Raw genomic sequence first — 10,022 nt, 5'->3', positions numbered from 1 at the left:
TTGTGTGAGTTTCTTACTCTCTTCTGAGATGCAGACACTATCATTCCACAGCCACTCACGTTTGCTTCTGCAGGAAGACAGGCTAGGAACGTAGTTTGCAGGCTTCTAGCCCCTGAGAGCAGGAGAGAACTCAGAAGGGCGGTGATGGTGCCGAGTACCAGACAACAGCCAGCCAGTGACCTTCAGAAATTTTTCAATGGACGATTTTGCATTTCTATCTTGGATATCTGTTTATGGTCTGAATTCTACTCTGAACTCTAAGTCCTATGAGGACAGAGTCCAGGTGTGTTTAACTTTTATCAAAGTTTACCTGGCACCTAGGATCATGCACAATAAATATTTGCTGCATGAAGAATAAATTAATAGCTGATGCCTGTTCTCAGATGTACAGCAATTTCACTGACAGCAGCCCCTTCCTAAAAATGGCAACCATGTATGAGCATCTAACATGGCAGGAGCATTGCCCAGGTTTTATGATTTAACCCGCCTGAAGTTTGCCCTTTCCTCTCCCATTTGAAAGATGTGAGAACCACGGTAAAGGAAGTGACATAACTAGTCTGAGATCTAGGAAGGGGTGGAGGCAACACTTGAAAGTATTTGTTTGATTCTTAAAAAAAGGAACAAACAAAACCTGTGTCCTTCTGACAACCGTGAGCTTCCTTTTGTTGCCTACAAATGTCCCTGCTGATTACGGAGGTGGGGGCAGGGGGAAGAGTTCTAGTAGCATCGCTCCTCAAAAAGATACACTGATGATGGGCACTTAGGTTGCTTCCATATCCTGGCTATTGTAAATAGAGCTGCAATGAACATTTTGGTACATGACTCTTTTTGAACTATGGTTTTCTCAGGGTATATGCCCAGTAGTGGGATTGCTGGGTCGTATGGTAGTTCTATTTGTAGTTTTTTAAGGAACCTCCATACTGTTCTCCATAGTGGCTGTATCAATTTACATTCCCACCAACAGTGCAAGAGTGTTCCCTTTCCTCCACACCCTCTCCAGCATTTATTGTTTCTAGATTTTTTGATGATGGCCAATCTGACCGGTGTGAGATGATATCTCATTGTAGTTTTGATTTGCATTTCTCTAATGATTAATGATGTTGAGCATTCTTTCATGTGTCTGTTGGCAATCTGTATATCTTCTTTGGAGAAATGTCTATTTAGGTCTTCTGCCCATTTTTGGATTGGGTTGTCCATCATCGGATGAATGGATAAAGAAGATGTGGCACATATATACAATGGAATATTACTCAGCCATAAAAAGAAATGAAATGGAGGTATTTGTAATGAGGTGGATGGAGTTAGAGTCTGTCATACAGAGTGAAGTAAGTCAGAAAGAGAAAAACAAATACAGTATGCTAACACATATATATGGAATCTAAGGAAAAAAAAAAATGCCATGAAGAACCTAGTGGCAAGACGGGAATAAAGACACAGACCTACTAGAGAATGGACTTGAGGATATGGGGAGGGGGAAGGGTGAGATGTGACAGGGTGAGAGAGTGTCATGGACATATATACACTACTAAATGTACAATAGATAGCTAGTGGGAAGCAGCCGCATAGCACAGGGAGATCAGCTCGGTGCTTTGTGACCACCTAGAGGGGTGGGATGGGGAGGGTGGGAGAGAGGGAGATGCAAGAGGGAAGAGATATAGGAACATATGTATATGTATAACTGATTCACTTTGTTATAAAGCAGAAACTAACACACCATTATAAAGCAATTATACTTCAATAAAGATGTTTAAAAAAAAAAAAAAGATACCCTGGATTGCTGATGTCGCTTTATATAGCTTGGGGAAATGAAACTCAAGCTCATCTGGGAAGCCGTGGGCCTGATTCAGCTTTTAAACACCTGCTCCAGACACGGCAGACCCGTGCTGCCTTCTCTGGAACCTTTCGTTGGCTCCTGCAACAAAGGAGAACTCGGAGCAACAGACATGAGACCCAGATGAGCCAGGAGTCACCGTCTCCTGGGAGACATGTACCTCCTCGCTCAGTGAAATTTCCAGAAACAAAGGGATGATGGATTCCTTAGCTTTACCACACCCATCCCAAGGCAGAGCTCAGCTAAAGATGTGACATTGGTGAAACAGGCATAGATCAAGATGTTTAGGGGATAATGTGAAGACTTAAGCCCCCTGTGTTATGTTTCTATTTAGACTCTTGATTCCAGATTGATCTCAGTCATCCTCTTTGATTATAACCTTTAGTAGGAGTTGGTAAAATTCTATCCCAGAAAATTTAGAATCTTGAAGAAACGAAGGCCTGCACCTGAGTTTTACCAGTCTTACAGGTAAGCACTGGCCTGCTCTCAGTGAGGGTTACATTTAGCCGAAAGTTATAGAAAACTGGGATCAACCGAAGCTTGAACTAATGAGAGGTTTATTTTCCTTACCTAACAGGTAGTCTGTAGGCAGGTAATTTAGGATGCATGTGGCTGTCCACCATGCCCCCAGGGGCCTAGACTCCTTCTATCCCTTTGCTCTGGCATTTTTGGCATGCAGCTTCCACCCTCATACCTGTCACCTCGTGGTCACAACATGGCTGTTCCATCTCCTGCATCCCATCTGCATTCCAGGAAAAAATAAGGACAAGAGAGAAGGCAAAAGGCAGATGTTAAAAGGTCAGCCCCCTTCTAATGAACTTTGCCAGGCATCCCATCAAGTAATTTCTGCTTACATCTCATTGGCCAGAACTATATCACAAGCCACCCTAGGTAAAAGGGGGGCTGGAGTGTATAAACTTTGACCAGGCACATTTATCATCTCCCCCACCACCATCTCCACCAAAGTTCTGTTAGTTAGAAGGATGGGGACAGTAGATATTGGGTGGTCATCTGGCAGCGTGTAACTGCAGCCACATTCCCTAGAGGACAAACAAAAGTGAACATTTCATAAAAGCACAGTTTCAAAGGTGAAATTCAGGACCAGCATTGATTATGCAGAGACCAGCTCTACTGTGCATAAGAAAATAACGACCCAGGGCAGCAATTTGTAGAAGTTGGGTATCGCTGTCTTGAACACACGTTGCCTACCAGGGCTTCTGCTTTTTAACATATTCAGAAAGCAGGCAGTGAAATGGGTTTCTGTGACGTGTCCTTCATATGTTACACTAGAGAGACCCTTGGGGTTGCATTGGCCCAGGCTGGATCACTGAGTCATCCTTCCCCTGCTGGGGGATCCTGGACAATCCACTTTGAACTTCTTATGCATATGCATGTGATCAGGCCGGGTATTCAGCCGGCATGGCAGGGAGCAGCCATGCCGGATATTACAGTATCGAAATACCTTCTTACCAGCTGGAAAGAGCACCTCCCCACCCCCAACGCCCCAGACCCTCCCAGATTGCTGTCGGTGCTCTCCCAGAACCCCTGCCTGGCCCTGTGGCTGTAGCCAACCTCTATCCCAGTCCCCAAGCTGCACAGTGTTAAGATGTTTTCAATATCAAGCCCAGGTATGATAATATCACCAACATCTCCGGGTTGTTGTGGCACTGAAAAGAGATCAGAAATGTAAAATTCCTCATGATGGCTGACGCTTATACACAGGGGTGACCTTCAGGCTACACTGGCGTGAACCAGCTAGGCGTTTGCTCTGCGCTGGGGCATTCAGTAAACAACAAGTCTTCCTCCCTCCTTGGCATGTTCCGGATCCTCTTCAAACGGAGGGTAACAGCTCGGACAAGACATGGCTAGAGGAAGAAGCGGCTTTTCTGCTCAATTACTCTCTAGATTGGCTGAGAGAAGCCCAGATGTCACTTGAGCTGCTGCGGGGAGGGGGAAGACAGGGTCCAGGAATTACTGGCTGAGAAAGGGGGCTGTAGAAGGATCTTAAAGATGATGATGACATGGATGATGATGGTGATGATGATGACCTTTTTTGACTAATCACAGCTCTCTCTTCTAGATAGAAGCACAGCCCCCAAAGACTCATTATCTGACCATCTGTACAGATAGGGGTAAGCCAATCACCCTCATCACTGTTGACAAACGTCTGCCTCTAAATTTCCAGCATTAGTCAGGTGCCTTTGACTCTTAGGTAGGGGATGAAGTTGAGACCAGAATCCTCCCAGTTTTGAGATTCAAAGATCCATCTAGAGTTCAGGGATAGAAAAGGGTATGCAAACACAGCATGCTTGCCAGAAAACATGCTTCCTTCCTTTGAACAAATCCTGGCATTGTCAACTTTAGGGGCTCTGTGAAAACAAGATATTAAATCTTCTTGAATTGTTGGTACCTACTCATTTGTAGAGGTGTCACTTGCCCCTCCCTGTGTGAGGTTTCTGTTTCCTCAGCCCACTGATGTCAGCCTGGACATGCCACTTGCTTTTGCCAGTGAAACGTGCATGGAAGTGTCACGTGCCCCTTCCCGGGGAAGCCTTAAGGGTCACAGTGAGGTTCCGCCATGACTCTGCCCTGCGCTGTGTGATGGGGGTGTCCAGGTGAGAGCAGCTCCTTCAGGCTGGGTCCCAGAATGATGATAACATGCAGACGGGCTGATGGAGCAGACGGTGGTCCTGAGCATGAGTGAGAAATCGACCTTTATTGGGTTCAGCCACAGAGCTCTGTGGCTTGTCTGTTGATGCAACATCATCTAGTCCGAGCTGACCGATGCAGTTTATGGAGTGACTTGGAAGAGACACCAGTAGCCCGGAATCAGTGGCATCCAGCTCTGCCCTTTCTGCTTGGAGCCAAGGGTCCCTGGACCAGCCAGTAGCAGCGACTACTCAAGGGTGAGACCGCATCCCCTGTTTGGGGAGCTTTTCCCCGGGGAGCCTCACTCACTGTTATTTTCCTGCACACCCTCAGGGCTTGGTCAACACAATGAGGGCATCCTCATTCTCTCACCTCTCCTCCTAGAAGGAGGCGGACCTTTGGGGCCAGTGAGAGATGCCCCCCAGGCCCCTTACCTCATTGGTAAGTGTGTCAGCTACAAATTGGTACTTGCCATTGGCACTTGCCGTCTACCTCTACAATGATTAAATCATTGCTGCTGCAGCTGCTGACTTTCAACACCCCTTGAAAGGAGTTCAGGGTGAAGAGCAGAAATGAGGCCCTCTGTGCTCTGGGAAAAGCTGGCAGAACAGGGCTTCAGATAGTTAGATACTTTCAGGAGCCAATTTTATGAGCCTAATTCTTCTATCTCCTCATATCTAGAAAAGCACTAAAATCCTTCATGGTGATGACTGCTCCTCATGACTAGCAGAAACCTTTTGCAAAAAAAATATGTGCTTGATTGCATGGACTCCTCCTTCACCAAAATCACATATATACTGACCTTACATCTTTGGAGCAGTTTCTCAGAGCTATCTGAAATGCTTCCTCATTTTGCCCCAAATAAAACTTAACTCACAACTCACACGCTGTGCCTTTTTTTTAAGTCCGCAAGTGTAAGCAGGGGTCTGACCCTTTCATGTCCCTGACGCCCGACCCCGCTTTTCCTTAATACCCAGATAATCCATCTAGAGCTCCATCCTGAGAACTCTGTGAAGTCAGGCAGCCCTTCTTGCCACCACAACCCCCAACCACCCAAGGCCTGGAGTCTTCTGGAATGTGAGGGAGGAAGGGCGTTTTCTTCACATCTCTTCTGGAGTTAGTCACCATGTCCCCATTCTTCCTCCTGGTTCTTTAGACTACTGTGGGCTCCCCCCACACCCACCTGCCCCGCAGCAGAGACCACCCTGCCCGTCACTCCCTGACTCTTCTCAACACAAGCACCGCTAACCCGGAACGGAACTGCCACACAGGACAAAAACCTCAGACTTTGGACTCAGTCCTATGAGAACATGTAAGGACTCAACTGGACGGCCCCAGCCCCCGGACACCCCAGCCCTGACTGCCTTCCGGCCCGTGCCTGCCCACCCTCCAGACCCTCTCCTCTCCAGCTTCATGCCCCAAACCTCCAGATCCCGTAATGCCGAAGGACTGCGACCAAATTGCCACTTTATTTTGCGATGCAAATAAACCCTCATCCTCCTCACCCTTGTCCTTCTAAATCGAATCAGCAAATCTGTCATCACAGAGAATTTCTAAAAGCCTTGAAATGAGGGTTTTTCTCTATCCCAGACCAGATCAAATTCTTAGGCAGCCCTCTTTCCACCTGTGGTAGGAACCCATCACTTGCTCAGAGGAAGGGGAGAGACCATCTTTTTCTCTTTCAGACACACAAGGGTATTTGGATGGGTAGTAGAGACCTGGCATTTCCTCTGGCCAGGCCTGGGGTGTTGCACGATTGTCCTGCGAGGCAGGGGAAGTCTCAGCTTCCCTCTTAGCCTCTGACCCCCGCAGCCTCGCCCTTGCCCTCAGGTAGAGCTCACGGCTGGGGGCAGACCCACCTGGGAACAACTCAGATGTGGGCGGGGGTAAGGGCAGGATTTCAAAGTCAGGGCACTTACCCTCCCCGGAGAAGGAAAAGTTCCTCCCTCACCTCCCCCTGCCCCTCCCCCTCCTCCCCACTGCACGTTTTAATAGGTGGGGGAAACTAGTAAGGCCGGGGTGCAGAGAAGATAGCATGAATGCTTTAAAGAAATGTATAATAATTTTAATCAGCATTTCCCTTCCATTTAAAATCACAAACTTAGCTACTTAATCAAATGTCATGCTTAAGACACATTTACCTCCTTGGGAGAAAAATGAAAAATGGCAGCTCAATTTGGCTTTGGATGGGTTTTAAAAATAGTCAAGTCTGTGAAGGCCATTAGGTAAATGGCCTAAGAGAGCTTCAAAGAGAGCCTCCTGGGGGGTCAGCCAGCTCCTTTGTTGGAAAAATAGGGCAGGGCAGAGGCGAGGGGGCTCCTGGAGGGCCGGGGCCAGCCTGTGATTCCAGGTTCCTGGGCACAGATTTCTCCTGGTAGGGGACCAGGTGATCTTTCCACAGTGGGTATGTCTGAAAACTTCCGTTTTGCACTTGCTGAAGCTGGTAGACTTTGTGTGTGTGTGTGTGTGTGTGTGTGTGTGTGTGTGTGATGACTTACACTCTCCTTCCCAAATTCCCAAAAGAGGAGAAAAATGAACCGGTCAGAAATATGAGATGCTGTCCAAGTACAAGAAACCAGTTACCTTAATGGTGAAATATGTTGTGGTTTTATTATATTTCAGCCTGTAAAAAATGACAATGTTCGCATCAAGAGAAAAAATAAAAACAGACCGAATAATAGACGGTCGCTCTCTTTGGAGGAGTTGGAGTGACCAGTGCCCAAGGGTAATAGAAACTAGTGGGTCCTGGCCCTAAATCCGACTTTCTATCGTGGGTGGGGGTGGAGGGCAACCTCCCTCCCCCAGGGGTTGAGGCGGCCAGGGCTATCTTGGTGCACCTCTGCTGTGTGACTTCCCCTCCTGACTCTGTCATTGCTTGGCCTCACAGCTGTTTCCCGAAAACACTTCTATTTACTGTGTTCTCAACCCAGAGGTTCCTACCTGAGGTTTGGGGAATCCTCCAGGGTAAGTGGGTAGAATTCAAGGAGTCTTTTCACTTGGATGGTGAAAAAAATCACATCCTAAACCCAACATTTCTTTGTTATAAATGTAGGCAGCAGAGCGAGGTGGTGTGACACACCAGTGACCACTAAACACAGAAACTGCAGCCATTTCCCTCGTGCATCGCCACGATTGTGGACAGCCCAAACTATTACTGCTAGGTGTCCGGACACCCAAATTGTGGCACATTTTGGATCTGGCAATTCGTTCCCTAACATGATAAAAAGAATGTACATTGCTATATCAAAAATGTGTTTTAATATTTTGATAATGTGTTTCAATACACTTGGTTTCCTAAAAATCCTGTGCATTTTCGTCTCTGCACTAAAAAACGTTCTGAGACAAGGTCCGTGGGTTTGCACAAGGCTGCCGAAGGGGTGCCTGGAGTAGAGGGGGTCAGGGCCCCACCAGGCCCACCCGGCCCCTCAGCCTCCTCCAGGGTTATTCTGGCTCCTGGAAGGGCCTCCCTGGTGCAGCAACCACCCTCGTCCCGCTAGGTGGCAGCAGTGAGGGCACCGCTTCTCTCCCAGCTGCAGGGGCTCAGCCCTTTGTTCCAGGATGTCCCTCTGGGATCTGCCCCCGAAAGCCCTCAGGGAGGGAGAGGGCTCCAGGGGAAGACCAGCCAGGAGTGGCCAGGTAGGCAAAGTGCTGACTCAGCCTGCTGCTTCTTCGGACAATAATAGTGAAACTGTGTGTGAGGCAATCTCATTTAACACCCACAAAAACCTCTGTGTGGAAGGGACTATGGAACCCATTTCACAGACGTGAAAACTGAGGACCGGAGAGGTTGATAATGTGCCCAGGGCCCCACAGTGAGTGAACAGCGGCCCCTGGGCTGCCCGGGTCAAGACTTGGGATCTGGCCACCACACCTCCCTGTCCCCTGCCCCTCTCCTTCGGGGAAGCAGGTCGTCCCCCTCTGTCCTCCTGCCTGGGTGGAGGAGACCCCTACGGCTCTCAAGGACCTAGAGGCTCAGGGATGAAGGGCCTGCCTGTGAGTCCAGGGGCGCTGGGCCTGGCTCCGCCCCACAACCGGCTCCCCCCCCACACACACAACGCCCTCCCCAGGGAGTCCTCTCCTGCTACTGGGGGTCTCTCACGTGGGCTGGGCGGTTACAGAGCTTCACTGGGGGAGGCACCTGCATAGAACACCTCTCGCTTCCCCTCCCCGGACCCCCACATCCACACTTGCAGCACAAGAGCTGATTTCTAAGGCCTCTGATTTTGCACCTCCCTCGAGGGCGCTGAGAGTTGAAAGCAGGGCTTTTTGTCCGCGGCTTCCCACGGAGTCAGCAGGTCTGGCCTTCAATGAGGAGTTTCACTGTAGTCACTTCTCTCAGTGTAAGGGACCCCGCCAAGGGCCCTTTCTCCTGTAGTCAAGGCCTTGCAAGTACAGCCTAACCAGGTAGGCCCAGGGGAACTCCTGGGGCAAGAGTCTGGGGCGCGGCGTCCTGGAACTCGCAGGAGTCCTCCTCCAGGGCCTGGCCGAGCAGCAGCTGCAGTCGGGCGAGCCGGGGCTGCCGGACGCCCAGCCCGGGGCCTGTTGCAGCGTCGGGATGCAGGACCGACCGGGCTGGGCGGGGGGCAGAAGGTGCTGAAGCTCTGATCAGGGACACAGAGACTTCTTACGCCAGGGCCCGAGGCACGCGCCCAGGCCGCGGGGAGAGAGGAATCCCGAGCAGCGGACCCTCCCCGCCTCCTTCAGACTCCCGCGGCCTTTTCCTTTTCTTACAGCTCCGCCAGTAGGAAACTTTTCTCCCAGCCCCCGCCCCAAGCGCCCCCCGAGTGCTTCCTCGGGAACGCCCCCTGCCCGAAACCAGCTCTCCCGGTGCACTGGGCGCACCGGTAACCGGGTCAGAACCTCGAACCGCTTCGCATGCCCTCCGGTTACCGTGGCAACACCACCCGGCGGCGCCCGGCGGTCCAATCCGAGCCAGCGGCCTCTCTCGAGCCTTTCCCAAGGTGGGGACCGGGACGAGGCCGGGGCTGGGGAAGGGGCGGCCGAGGCCCCGCCTGCGGCGTCACCAGGGCCGGGCACAGCCCCGTGCGGCGAGGCGGGCCACCGCAAGGCGGGGCGGCGAACGGCAGCCGGGGCCGGTCAGGGGGCTCGGGCTCCAGTTTGAGGGGCGGGGAAGAGGGTGACGTGAGCCGGGCCGGGCGGGCGGAGTTGGGACCCGCTCGGGGAGGCGGGGGCGAGCGCGCGGGGAGGCAGACGCGCGGAGGGAGGCGGCCAAACGGCGCGGGCGGCTCTGCGGCGGGCGCGGTGGGCGCGGGCGGCGGGGCCCCGGGATCCCCGCGCGCCTCCTCGGCGCGGCGCCGCCGCCGCGCGTCCCCACGCCCGGCGCTCCACGGCGCCCTCGCCCCGCGCTCCTCCCGCGCCCGCCTCCTGCTGGCCTCCCGCGCCGCGGCCGTCTGCGGAGCGAGCGCTCAGACGGAGCCCCCGGCCAACTTGAGCGGCGCCGAGCGGCAGCGGAGTCCCCGGCAGAGCCCCCCGGCCCGGTGGCGCGCGGAGGGGACCTGCGGCCGCCAGCGTCGCCGCTGTC

This window comes from Eubalaena glacialis, chromosome 3 (genome assembly GCF_028564815.1).
Source record: "Eubalaena glacialis isolate mEubGla1 chromosome 3, mEubGla1.1.hap2.+ XY, whole genome shotgun sequence".
NCBI lineage: Eukaryota > Metazoa > Chordata > Mammalia > Artiodactyla > Balaenidae > Eubalaena > Eubalaena glacialis.
This window is presented reverse-complemented; position numbering follows the sequence as displayed.